Source organism: Hyperolius riggenbachi, chromosome 8 (assembly GCF_040937935.1).
Source record: "Hyperolius riggenbachi isolate aHypRig1 chromosome 8, aHypRig1.pri, whole genome shotgun sequence".
Classification (NCBI taxonomy): domain Eukaryota; kingdom Metazoa; phylum Chordata; class Amphibia; order Anura; family Hyperoliidae; genus Hyperolius; species Hyperolius riggenbachi.
Genome location: NC_090653.1, coordinates 205,413,553 through 205,428,114, shown reverse-complemented (window position 1 = coordinate 205,428,114; position 14,562 = coordinate 205,413,553).

Sequence of the window (14,562 nt, the reverse complement as noted above, 5' to 3'; positions counted from 1 at the left end):
CTGAGAACCAATGTTAATGAAATAGCTAGTGTACACTTGAATGTGTTTTCCCCATGCTGATCAAAACTGACAGCAGTGAAGCACTGGGAGCATTTTCTCTGTTGATTGCATTAGCTTCTGTGATAAGATGTGCATGTTTTCACACATACAGACACACATGGGGCTTGATTCACAAAGCGGTGCTAACTGTTAGCACGCCTGTGAAAACCCCCTTAGCACGTCTAAACGAGCTTTTGGTGCGCAAAACTTTATGCGCGTAAGACTTTACGCGCGTGAAGTGCCCATTAAAGCCTATGGGACTTAGCGCGCGCATAGGAAAACATGATTGAGAAATCGGGTGCTAACCAATCGGGTGATAACCTACTTAGCACCCTGGTTAGCATGTCTAAAGACTTTAGACGTGCTAAGTAGGTTAGCACCGCTTTGTGAATCAAGCCCATGGTGTGCAGACAACGCATACAGAAAAAACACACACAGAAAACTGACAGACTAGTGTGCTCCCAGCCATAGCTTTTTATTACACTCACTCTGACCTTCTCTGATGGAGCAGAACTGGCTCTGCAGATTCCTCAGACATCACTACAGTACACAGCACTAGGCAAGGTGGTGGAGAGGCTGGAGGGCTGGGCGTTGTACACAAGACCCTGCCGCACACTGACTGTCTACAAATCTTTGTCTACAAAACTTTGTATGATTCCTTATCAGTGTCTGAGCAGATGCAGTCAATAGAACAATTGTGGGAGAGCAGAAAGCTTTTTTTTTTTTACCACACCCTTAGTTGTCAGTCTCTCAGAACAAGGAAAATAAATGAATTAAAAAAACAAATGACAGGCAGCAGGGAGTGAAACCTCTGCTGCTGCCAAGGCTGTGAATGAATTGAAAGACAAATGACTATGCAGGGGAGAAGCCATGGCCCAGGGAAAAACATCCTGAGGACCACTATTGGGCCGCAGACCGGGGGTCGAGGACCAGTGCGTTAAAGAGATTTCCCTAATTACACACCATGCACTCACTTTGTGGTGTAAGCTGAGGCATTATCTGGGCCTACAGTCTAAAATCCCTGCACTACTTCAGTTTATGTACAACCAGGACTTTCCTGATGGCACCAACCCCACTGCCTTTCAATGGTGGTCCAACAATGGTATGTTGACAATTAAGGATATTTCAGTTGGGGAGTCAATTAGCCTCTCAGTTCCAAATACTCCCTTCAGAACGATACAGGGCCTTCCAAATCTCGTACTATCTGCAGGCTATGCGCCAAGATAAAAACAAAATTTCATATACACATTTGAAGGTATATGTCTCTATGACCCTTTTCAAAAGAATCTGATATCCTGGCTGTACTCATTACAGAACCAAACTGTGCGAGATGACAACTTCCCTTTCATGGCAAAGTGGGAAAGAGACCTTAACATTGAAATGGACTGGGGGGATTGGGGCTGTTTCGAAACTCTGGCTAAGGAAAGTCGCACTAACATCCACATTGAGGTGTCCCTTGGAGTGTTACACAGATCATACATCATACCCACAAAACTACACCTAACTGACCCCTGTTTCTAGACAGTGATTTAGAGGTTGTCAAGTAGAAAGCTCCATGGTCCATATCAGGTGGACATGCCCTAAGGTTTCATGATTCTGGTCCAGAGTCAATACATTGATCTCGAGGGTCCTACTTAGGCCTTTCAGCAAATGCTTGAAAGTATTACTGCTAGGACACAAAATTAGTTGTACAAGGTATCCTAAGCACCGCCTGAGCATATAACCTATGTTGCCAAAACTCATATAGCGGCAAATTGGCTGTCCACAATTCTCTCTCATTCTTCATGGTTTTAAAGAGATGAGAGTCCACCATGATCTCAGAAAAAATAAATGTAAGGATTGAGAACAACAGTGAAGACTTTGAAAAACTTGACCCTTGGATTACCTTTAGAGGGTGAGAAGCTTTAGGTATAGTAAGTTAGGTCACTCATACCCTTCATGGAGCCAAAGTTCCTTTGCCAATTCCTTTTCTAGACTGAATTGTAATGGTGTCTCCCATGTTCGATCTTCTACCGAAATGAAACACTAACTAATAATGACTGCTGAGCTGACTTATCTGGTAATGTTTGGCAAACTATATGTGCCGATTATTTTACCCAACTCTGTTGAAACACGTTAAGCCTTTTGCACCTATACGTTGTTTGTTGCTATGTCGTTTTACTAAATCCTTATTTTTCTATTGCTAAATAAATAGATCTCGAAATGTAAAGTATTACCAGAACAGTGAAATAACTGTTCCATGAACAGAACATGGTTGAGGAGGAAACTGGGAAATGGCTGTAGTGAAGTGGTGACATGCTCATAGCTTTCATATTCCCCTTCTAAAACGTATTTATTTTGAACTTTTTGTCTTTTCTCTTCCTGATCGGGCCATCAATCAGTTGATTCAGCCAGGAAAGTTGATTTAGCCAGCAAAAATCACCTGAAAAAAGACTCACAAAAATGCCAAGAACCATCATGAGTGAGTCACATAGTGGAAAGAAATGGAAATAAATTGAGCTGGAAAAAGAAGAATTGATGCAGAATTTAAAAACAAAATAAAGTGATGTGATGTAAAAATGGGAATCCATCAGGACTAAACTGCATTAAGCAGAATCAGGCCAAATAAGTAAGCTGGGACTCACAAAATGTGTCGCCAGTGCATAATACATTTTCATTTGTTACATGAAGTTGTCATTTTTGAGATAAACCACCTCATCTTTTTTCATTTTAGTTGTTTTTAACACAGTCTGTTATATCATTTGTTGCCTCTTAACCCCCGCTTGTCTAATTAGAAGATGTGCAATAAAAATTGCTGATGCTTTTAGAAATGAGAATATGGCCAGAAATGTGGAGTCTGTATCTCCGTGACAACAGACAGTTGATTGAAGTATTTTGCATGATGGACCAGCAAATTGTGGATAAGCTGCAGAATAAGTTAAGGAGCACACCTTCTCTTTTGCATTGGATAAATGTACTGATTTAACAGATACTAGCCAACTGATTATTTTCGTACGTTGTATGGATCAAAACTTCATTATTTCAGAACAGCTGTTGGAAGGAAAGACTTGCTGGATTGTTAAAGAAGAAAGTATTGCTTGTCCCATGTTTCACTGTATCTTGCATCAAGAACCCTTGTGCGAGCCATCAACATCATGGTCATAGTCACTAAGATCCCAAACCTTATTATGCTGTAAAACACAGAAACTATAAGGCCGGTTTTATACCTGTGGAAAGCGCTGCGGTGTGAAGCGCTGCCCCCTCGCATTGCACTGCAATACAAAAAAAAAAAGATTTGTGTGACCCTATGGCAGAATGCGCCTACAGGGTCATATGCATAGCGCCGCCCGCCATATGCCCCCCTGCAAGCCCTTCACCGCCCCTTGCCCAGTGGTGTACTGCCTGCTGGACAGGAAGTACGTCACCGGGATTCTCGACTCCTCTGTCCTATTTGCGTTGTGCCGCACCACTACCGCCAACAAAGCCAAAGAAATCAGCATGACTGCCAGGCAACTAGGATAATTTAAAAGGAAGCAAAAATGTCCGCCACTACATGCCTCTCACCTTCTCTCACTTCTGGTTTTCGTTTACCATATATTTCTGCTGGTGACCAGTATGTGGCTTCCTGCAACTCAATGTAGAAAATACATCTGTTGGCCATACCAATCCCAATACTCTTAACATCTATAAAAGTCTATTACTACAAATAGTCCAAGCTGTTCTAAAGCATCTCAATAAAAGTGGTGAAGAAATGGTTAGCAGTCATTAATGTTTTGGAGTGGCCCAACCAGAAGAGAGAGCCAAAAAATATGTATAAATATATTGTTAAGCAATTAATGAGGTGATTGTTCTATCAGAAAATTCCTATTGTATAAAACTGTAAAAAACTGAAGAAACTGTTCCTGGCAGCACGCTAGAAATAGTCTATCAATCTGTCCAATGAGAGAATGGACTCTCTTGTGGCAGTCATCTGTTGCTAGGTAGGGTAGGCAAGTTCCCTGATTGGAGAAAACGGCTGCCTGTGTGGCTACAATAGGAAATCCTGCAACCAGACCTCACTTTCGTTTGAGAAAGCTCAGAGGGAGGAGCGAAACATGTCATGTGACCTTGGCCAGTAACGTCAGCCTGATGTGTACCCAGCATTGCAGCTGGATTCCACGCGTTATGAGCGCCCACGCTGCAGCTAGCACGCCAGCACGATAAGCCCAGACAGAGCAACAAGCCCTGATAGCCTCAGAGAGCGGACGACAGCAGAAGCGCAGCCCTGCATAGCACTACACGGACAGATGCAAGCCAAGTGGTGGTGAGACCCCCGGTGGGGCATCTTTACATGTGCTAAAGTTAACAGTTGAAGTAGCAGCTGTATGGCAGGACATAGCAAACAGACTGTGCTGACATATAATCTCTGGAGCTGGAATTATCAATTGTAGTGCCTGGCTTTTTGAACTGTTGCAAGGCTTTTTGTGCAGCGTGGCACGCTGAATACTCTTTCATGACCGCATAAAGGCAGTTATTAACCACAATTTTTGATGGACTTGGAAAACTGGTTCAACTGTTCAAAGGACTGAGAAGTCCAAAGTTATTCCATTATTCATCTAGGACAATTGCTGTGGTGGCCACCTGACTGCGTGTGGTTATGTATGTATGAGTGTGTGAGTACAACATCAGCTGATGTGTGCAGATGGCCGACATTTGTCACTTTTTTAAGGGGGATAGGGAGGGTTTTTCATGGCTGTATTTATCAGATTTTTCAATGTTATTGTAGACACTTGGTGATTTGTTGTTTAGCAAGTGGATCCTTATTGTCACAAGGTGGCTCCCCCGCTAACGTGGGGTTCTCACATACAACTAAGGGTCGTGCGCTCCCCATTGCATATTTTTTCTATGATTATTGAAAAGGGTATGAATAATTTTGGACTGGACACGTTTTGCTCAAATGTAAAAAAAAGCTGAGAGATTTTTTTTCCTCAATAATACCTCTTGTTCATCGTCTTATTATCTTTTGGGAGACACATGTGTCATTTCCTGTCAAAAATGTACTTGCTGGTTGAATAAAAGTAACTTTAAGTCAAAATTTGCCAGGGGTGTGAATAATTATGGGCAGCACTGGATGACCTGCGAGCTGTATTACCTGTGAGATGCTATAAGCTTCAAACAGAGGTATGCAAAACTGAAGGTCTTCTTGTAGTTTAAAGGAGATTGTGTAATTTGGTCCAATCCGTGAAAAACAAATGACGGTTTTGTGGGTGAGACGCAGACTGGAATATTTTTGATCCGGCATTGACTCAGCCATTTAAAAGCAACCTTGGGACACGGTTTTAATTGAATCTGATTAGAATTCCTTGTTTAAGTGCTGATTGACTTCAATAGCTTTGAGCATGGCTTACGCACTGTCGGTGAAGTTAGTGGATGATATGGTTTCAACGTTCCAGCCTGACCAAGACACTCATGATCAAGCACCTGCAGTCAATAAATAATGAAGAAAGGTTTTTAGAAACCATTGCAAACTAACATTAAAATTATTGAAACGCAGGTGGACCGTTGTGACGCTGGAATCATATATTAATAAGAGAGTGGTAGCATGGGGACTAAGGGAGAGAGTCAGACCATCAGGACATTTCCTGAATGCACAATTCACACCAATATGGAAAGAGAAGTGTATCCAGAGAGGCATTAGAAAAATGGATATAATGAAAGAGGAGGAGGAGTTACAGGTTCAGGAAATTGAATTGGAAATTGAGGAAAGTTTAAAGCTTATGAAAGGTTTTGAACTTCATCCTGAATTTGACAAATTTAACACCCAGCTTAAAAAAGAGGTAGAGAATACTTAGAGAAGGATTAAGAATGTAAAACGCAATAAGGTTCTAATTGACGTTGAGGAGTGGAATGAGGGTGTTTTTTTAATATGCCCCTGCCAACCTAGAGCTCGATCTAAATCACAAAGTTGAGATTCTGGTTCTAATGTAGAATCAAATCCCTCTGAGAGATCGGTGACTTTTTTAGAGTCGGGAGAAGAGGAGGGAAGCGAAGGCGAGGACATAGAGGAGGCCGAAGAGGCAGAAAGGGTGATCAGAAAAAGATCAAAAAGAGAACTCCCAAAAAAACAAAACAAAGAAAACCCCAGAAGCCCATTTTGAAGAGAGAACTACCCCCGAGATTGGCCAAGAGCCAGAAGGGGAAAAAATGAGGGATCAAAATAAACTGCGAATACTGAGGGGCCAAATATTATAAATCTGTCAAGTTTTGATCTTGGCTCTTCACATGCATCAGTATTGGAGAGGGGGCTGTCCTTCTGCCCGGTTGTGAAGGGGGACCATTTTAAAGTATACAAGGACATTCGATTGTTCCTGCGCAGGGTTCTGCTTAGGACAATGTGGTCCAAGAATTGGGCAACTGAAAGCAAGGAGTCCAATGATGGTCCACCTACCGACACGGTTGCAGACAGACATGCCCTCATTGCATTAGAATCCTTGCTTGAAGAAAATACGTTGCAGGCGGAGACAACATCAAATGAATCAATTGCATACACTAGTCTCAAAATGAAATCAACCTTCTTTCCCTCTTATCAACTAATCCACATATAAAGACTTTCTGTCAAGCAGTTGAAGATTTGAAAACTATAAATTGGAACCCCAATTATAAAAATAATCTCACAGGGGAGGAACAAGAGGCCATTGATCAGTTAAAAGAGATGGAAGGGGTAGTCCTTCGCCCTAGCGACAAAGGGGGCAATATAGTCTTGTGGAGGGAGGATCTATATATGAGTGAAGCACAAAAGCAATTGGATAACCCTGAGGTATATATAAAATTGAAACAGAACCCCTTTCCAGAGATAGTCAAGACCCTTAATAAAAAAATTTGATGAGGCCTTTCATTTAGGGACTATCAAGGCAAGTGAATGGAGGTTTATGAAGGTTTCATCCTATCGGATACCGATTTTGTACCTGATTCCAAAGGTACATAAATATTTAAACCATCCGCTGGGAAGGCCAATCGTGTCAGCGATTGGGGGCCCATTTGAAGGTAAGTGCACATTTTTAGACTAAGTGCTCAAGCCTTTTGTGGAGGGCCTCCCGTCTTTTGCACGTGACACGGGTGAGGTCCTGTGCCTGCTGGATGGTTTGGAGGTTCACCCTTTGGATTTGCTGGTCAGTATCGATGTGGAGGGCCTTTATACATCCATTCCACACCATGTAGGACTAAGGGCAGTTGAATTCTTTTTGACACAAACGGGAACCATCAACAATGAAAGGAAGCAACTATGACTTGAATTATTGGAGATGGCACTTACTAAAAATTCCTTCAGATTTGAGGGAACCTTCTACCGCCAGATCAGGGGGACGTCGATGGGGGCGGCATGTGCCCCAGCATATGCGTGCCTCCACCTTGGATTGTGGGAGCGCTGTGAGGTATATGCAAATGTGGCTTTTGGGGCGCACGCCGCCTGCTGGATTCGTTACATCGATAACGTCTTCCTGATCTGGCGGGGACTAAGAGAGGACCTTGGGGTGTTTCTGAATCACTTTAATCAAAATGACAGAAACATAATCTTGACACACACAATAGATGAGAAGCAGATTAGCTTCTTAGATTTATGGATTAAAAAGGGGGAAAATGGGGGGTTGATTACAAGTACCTTCAGAAAACCCACGGCAGGGAACATGCTCCTGCATGCCTCTAGCTTCCACCCTGCCTCTCAGATTCAGGGCATTCCGACCAGTCAGTTTATGCAAGTTCACAGGAACTATTCTGATGGGGAGGATTTCAGGGTGGAGGCTGATGCCATGCAGGAACATTTTAGACAACGCGGTTATGATCAGGAGGTCTTAGAATTTTCCCGAAAAAAAGTGGAATCCACACCACAGGAGCAGTTGCTGGTCAGAAAATCCTCAAAAAGACAAAAAAAAAATAGGGATGATCAGGCTCGTCTGATCACACGTTTTGGTACACACTGGGGACAATTGAGAGCCAGCCTCACAAAACATTGGCATATACTTACCCTGGATCCAAACATATTAAATGTGGTGGGTGATTACCCAAGAATGATCGCAAAAAGAGCACCAAATTTACACAACTTGTTGGTCCAATCGGACTACAAAGCCAGGGGATCGTCAACATCACGGATGTGGTTGGGTCCAACCACTCGACCAAATGGCATGTTTCCTTGCTCAAAATGTAGTGTATGCCATCTGGTTGAACGTACTGACATGTTTATGGATGCGTCGTCGAAATATAATTACAGTATTCGATCATTTATAAACTGTGATTCTAAATTCGTGCTATACATTATAACGTGCCCATGCAGGCTTAAATATGTTGGTGAGACCACGCGACCGCTTAAAGCACGCATCCAGGCCCATGTTAGTACAATTAAAAATGCTGTAATAGGCAGTCCCCTTGGTGAACATTTCCAGATGTACCATAACTGTGACCCACACAAACTGTCTTTTAAGGGCTTCTATAAGATGATGATTCCGTCAAGAGGAGGTGACCTTGAAAATATTTTAAAACTTAATGAATTAAAGTGGATCTTTAGATTGGGCACTTTAATACCAGGTGGATTAAATTCTGATTTCTCCCTGGTTCCCTTCCTGTCTCCATAGATTAAAGACAATCCATTGCTATTCAGCGCTCTCTATGCAATATCCACTTTCTCTACCTAATTCAATATCAGTGACAGGAAAAAGTTGTGATTGGGATTGTATGTGTGTGCTATGCTGGAAGCGAGAGCCCAAAAATATGTATAAATATTTTGTTCAGCAATTAAGGAGGTGATTGTTCTATCAGAAAATTCCTATTGTATAAAACTGTAAAAAATTGAAGAAACTGTTCCTGGCAGCACACTAGAAATAGTCTATCAATCTGTCCACTGAGAGAATGGACTCTCTTGTGGCAGTCATCTGTTGCTAGGTAGGGTAGGCAAGTTCCCTGATTGGAGAAAACGGCTGCCTGTGTGGCTACAATAGGAAATCCTGCAACCAGACCTCACTTTCGTTTGAGAAAGCTCCGAGGGAGGAGCGAAACATGTCATGTGACCTCGGCCAGTAACGTCAGCCTGATGTGTACCCGGCATTGCAGCTGGATTCCACGCGTTATGAGCGCCTACGCTGCAGCTAGCACGCCAGCAGGCTAAGCCCAGACGGAGCAACAAGCCCTGATAGCCTCAGAGAGCGGACGACAGCAGAAGCGCAGCCCTGCGTAGCACTACACGGACAGATGTAAGCCAAGTGGTGGTGAGACCCCCGGTGGGGCATCTTTACATGTGCTAAGGTTAACAGTTGAAGTAGCAGCTGTATGGCAGGACATAGCAAACAGACTGTGCTGACATATAATCTTTGGAGCTGGAATTATCGATTGTAGTGCCTGGCTTTTTGAACTGTTGCAAGGCTTTTTGTGCAGCGTGGCACGCTGAATACTCTTTCATGACCACATAAAGGCAGTTATTAACCACAATTTTTGATGGACTTTGAGAACTGGTTCAACTGTTCAAAGGACTGAGAAGTCCAAAGTTATTCCATTATTCATCTAGGAAAATTGCTGTGGTGGCCACCTGACTGCGTGTGGTTATGTATGTATGAGTATGTGAGTACAACATCAGCTTATGTGTGCAGATGGCCGACATTTGTCACTTTTTTAAGGGGGATAGGGAGGGTTTTTCATGGCTGTATTTATCGGATTTTTCAATAATTGTTATTGTGAGTTTGCAGACACCTGGTAATTTGTTGTTTAGCAAGTGGATTCTTATTGTCACAAGGTGGCTCCCCCGCTAACGTGGGGTTCTCACATACAACTAAGGGTCATGCGCTCCCCATTGCATATTTTTCTCTTGTACATCGTCTTATTATCTTTTGGGAGACACGTGTCATTTCCTGTCAAAAATGTACTTGCTGGTTGAATAAAAGTAACTTTAAGTCAAAATTTGCCAGGGGTATGAATAATTATGAGCAGCACTGTATGACCTGCGAGCTGTATTACCTGTGAGATGCTATAAGCTTCAAACAGAGGTATGCAAAACTGAAGGTCTTCTTGTAGTATAAAGGAGATAGTGTAATTTGGTCCAATCCGTGAAAAACAAATGACGCTGCAGGAGGCAGGGGGAGTAGCCTCTGGTGCTGCCTAGGCTGTGAATGAATTGAAAGACAAATGACTATGCAGGGGGAGAAGCCGTGGCCCAGGGAAAAACATCCTGAGGCTCACTATTGGGCCGCAGGCGGGGGTTGGGGACCAGTGCGTTAAAGGGTGGCCTAACAATGGTATGTTGACAATTAAGGATATTTCAGTTGGGGAGTCAACTAGCCTCTCTATGCGCCAAGATAATAACAAAATTTCATATACATATTTTGAAGATATATGTCTCTATGACCCTTTCCAAAAGAATGTGATATCCTGGCTGCACTCATTACAGAACCAACCTGTGCGAGATGACAACTTCCCTTTCATGGCAAAGTGGGAAAGAGACCTTAATATTGAAATGGACTGGGGGGATTGGGGCTGTTTTGAAACTCTGGCCAAGGAAAGTCTCACTAATATCCACATTAAGGTGTCCCTTGGAGTGTTACACAGATCATACATTATACCCACAAAACTACACCTAATTGACCCCTCAGTTTCTAGTCAATGCTTTAAAGGTTGACAACTAGAAAGCTCTATGATCCACATTTGGTGGACCTTTCCTAAGGTTTCACGATTCTGTTCCAGTGTCAATACATTGATCTTGAGGGTCCTACTTAGGCCTATTAGCAAATGCTTGAAAGTATTACTGCTAGGGCACAAACCTAGTTGCACAAGGTATCCTGAGCACCACCTGCTCCAGCATATAGCCAAAACTCAAATAGCAGCAAATTGGCTGCCCTCAATTCTCTCATTCTTCATGGTATTAAAAAAATGAGAGTCCACCATGATCTCTGAAAAAATAAATGTGAGGATTGAAGACACCAGTGAAGCCTTTGAAAAACATGGGATCCTTGGATCACCTTTAGAGAGGGAGCAGCTTTAGGTATAGTAAGTTAGGTCACTTATACCCTTCATGGAGCCAAAGTTCCTTTGACAATTCCTTTTCTAGACTGAATTGTAATGGTGTCTCCCATGTTGGATCTGCTACCGAAATGTAACACTAACTAATAATGACTGCTGAGCTGACGTATCTGGTAATGTTTGGCAAACTATATGTGCCGATTATTTTTCCCCGAATCTGTTGAAACACGTTAAGCCTTTTGCACCTATACGTTGTTGTTTGTTGCTATGTCGTTTTACTAAATCCTTATTTTTCTATTGCTAAATAAATAGATCTCGAAAAGTAAAGAATTACCAGAACAGTGAAATAACTGTAGAACATGGTTGAGGAGGAAACTGGGAAATGGCTGTAGTGAAGTGGTGACATGCTCATAGCTTTTATATTCCCCTTCTAAAACGTATTTATTTTGAACCTGTTGTCTTTTCTCTTCCTGATCGGGCCATCAATCAGTTGATTCAGCCAGGAAAGTTGATTCAGCCAGTGAAAATCACCGGAAAGAAGACTCACAAAAATGCCAAGAATAATCAAGAGTGAGTCACATAGTGGAAAGAAATGGATATAAATTGAGCTGGAAAAAGAAGAATTGATGCAGCATTTAAAAACAAAATAAAGTAATGTGATGTAAAAATGAGAATCCATCAGAACTAAACTGCATTAAGCGGAATCAGGTCAAATAAGTGAGCTGGGACTCACGAAATGCGTTGCCAGTGCATAATACATTTTCATTTGTTACATGAAGTTGTCATTTTTGAGATAAACCACCTCATCTTTTTTCATTTTAGTTGTTTTTAACACAGTCTGTTATATCCTTTGTTGCCTCTTAACCCCCGCTTGTCTAATTAAAAGATGTGCAGTTAAAATTGCTGATGCTTTTAGAAATGAGAATATGACCAGAAATGTGGAGTCTGTATCACTGTGACAACAGACAGTTGATTGAAGTATTTTGCATGATGGACCAGCAAATTGTGGATAAGCTGCAGAATAAGTTAAGGAGCACACCTTCTCTTTTGCATTGGATAAAAGTACTGATTTAACAGATACTAGCCAACTGATTATTTTCGTACGTTGTATGGATCAGAACTTCATTATTTCAGAACAGCTGTTGGAAGGAAGGACTTGCTGGATTGTTAAGGAAGAAAGTATTGCTTGTCCCATGTTTCACTAAATCTTGCATCAAGAACCCTTGTGTGAGCCATCAACATCATGGTCATGGTCACTAAAATCCCAAACCTTATTATGCTGTAAAACACAGAAACTATAAGGCCGGTTTTATACCTGTGTGAAGCGCTGCGGTGTGAAGCGCTGCCCCCTTGCATTGCACTGCGATACCCCAAAAAAAAGATTTGTGTGACCCTATGGCAGAATGCGCTATCAGGGTCATATGCATAGCACCGCCCGCCATATGCCCCCCTGCAGACCCTTCACCGCCCCTTGCCCAGTGGTGTACTGCCTGCTGGACAGGAAGTATGTCACCGGGATTCTCGACTCCTCTGTCCTATTTGCGTTGTGCCGCACCACTACAGCCAACAAAGCCAAAGAGATCAGCATGACTGCCAGGCAACTAGGATAATTTAAAAGGAAGCAAAAATGTCCACCACTACATGCCTCTCACTTCTGGTTTCATTTACCATATATTTCTGCTGGTGACCAGTATGTGGCTTCCTGCAACTCAATGTAGAAAATACATCTGTTGGCCATACCAATCCCAATACTCTTAACATCTATATAAGTCTATTACTACAAATAGTCCAAGCTGTTCTAAAGCATCCCAATAAAAGTGGTGAAGAAATGGTTAGCAGTCATTAATGTTTTGGAGTGGCCCAGCCAGAGTCCTGACTTGAATCCAATTGAGAATCTGTGGAGGGAGCTAAAGATCAGGGTGATGGAAAGAAGAAACTTGACAAAATATATACATAAGACACGCACAACCATGAGATTAGATTGCAAAAGATCAAAAAGTCTGTATTTAAGACAAAAATGGGTTCACAAAAAGAGGTCAATAGTAACATACACCTTATATACAAAATGAGAAAAGGGAGACCGAGAGCCCAATATAGTGTAGTATGTTGTATAAATAGAGAAAAATGTTAAAAGTAAGTATTATACTTACAAACCTGGGTTGCTCTAAGGCAACCACTGTATACGCAGGTGGGGAGATTAAGCCTGACCCCACTCAGGACTAAGATGTCGCTCTCTGTAGATAGGAAAAGAGGGTATATCACCCTTCCACCAAGGGTGGACAACTTAATATGCAAGGATACAGAGGCGCCAGTAGGATAAAACAAGATAAAAGGTTTAAAACGGTTTAGGTGGCGGTGGTGGACCGTCCACACACAAACAGACAAAAAATCGCTGTTGATTGTAGAAAAAAAAATTCACAATTTATTCACATACTCCTACATAAAAGTGCAACGCGTTTCACGGGCAAACATCAGCTTCATCAGGCAATAAACGAACGGAGTATCTCACAGCTCTGAGTATATTGATAGCTTGGCACCTCTGTCTCACATCAGGCAATAAACGAACGGAGTATCTCACAGCTCTGAGTATATTGATAGCTTGGCACCTCTGTCTCACAGAGGTGCCAAGCTATCAATATACTCAGAGCTGTGAGATACTCCGTTCGTTTATTGCCTGATGAAGCGGATGTTTGCCCGTGAAACGCGTTGCACTTTTATGTAGGAGTATGTGAATAAATTGTGAAATTTTTTTTCTACAATCAACAGCGATTTTTTGTCTGTTTGTGTGTGGACGGTCCACCACCGCCACCTAAACCGTTTTAAACCTTTTATCTTGTTTTATCCTACTGGCGCCTCTGTATCCTTGCATATTATATACAAAATGTGTAGAGTTGTACAGAGGCGCCAGTAGGATAAAAGTCACTAAAACGTTTAAAACAGTCGGGATGCGGTGGTGGACCAGCCAACCCAAAACAGACACAGGTACTGTCGATTCAAGTAATAAATAATTTATTTATAAATCCCAGAGGTGCCAAGCGTATTTTGGACTTCGTGCTGTGTATCACTCCTGTTGTTTATTGCCTGAGGAAGCGGGATTTTGCCTGTGAAACACGTTGCAACTTCTCTTTGGAGTATATAAATAAATTATTTATTACTTGAATCGACAGTACCTGTGTCTGTTTTGGGTTGGCTGGTCCACCATCGCATCAAAAACGTTTTAAACGTTTTAGTGACTTTTATCCTACTGGCGCCTCTGTACAGCTCTACACATCAAGAATCCACCCTTGGTGGAAGGGTGGTACACCCTCTTTTTTTCCTCTATCCACAGAGAGCGACGTCTTAATCCTGAGTGGGGACAGGCTTGGTCTCCCCACCTGCCTTTTCAGTGGTTGCCTTGGAGGTAACCCTGGTTTGTAAGTACAATACTTAAGTTTCATCATAATCATTCGCACTCCTCCAATACAAGCTACACTATATTGGGCTCTCGGTTTTCTACCTTTTATATACAAAATGCACAAAGGCACATCATGGTCTAGACACTGCTATGTGGATGCTGAGGATGCAAACACA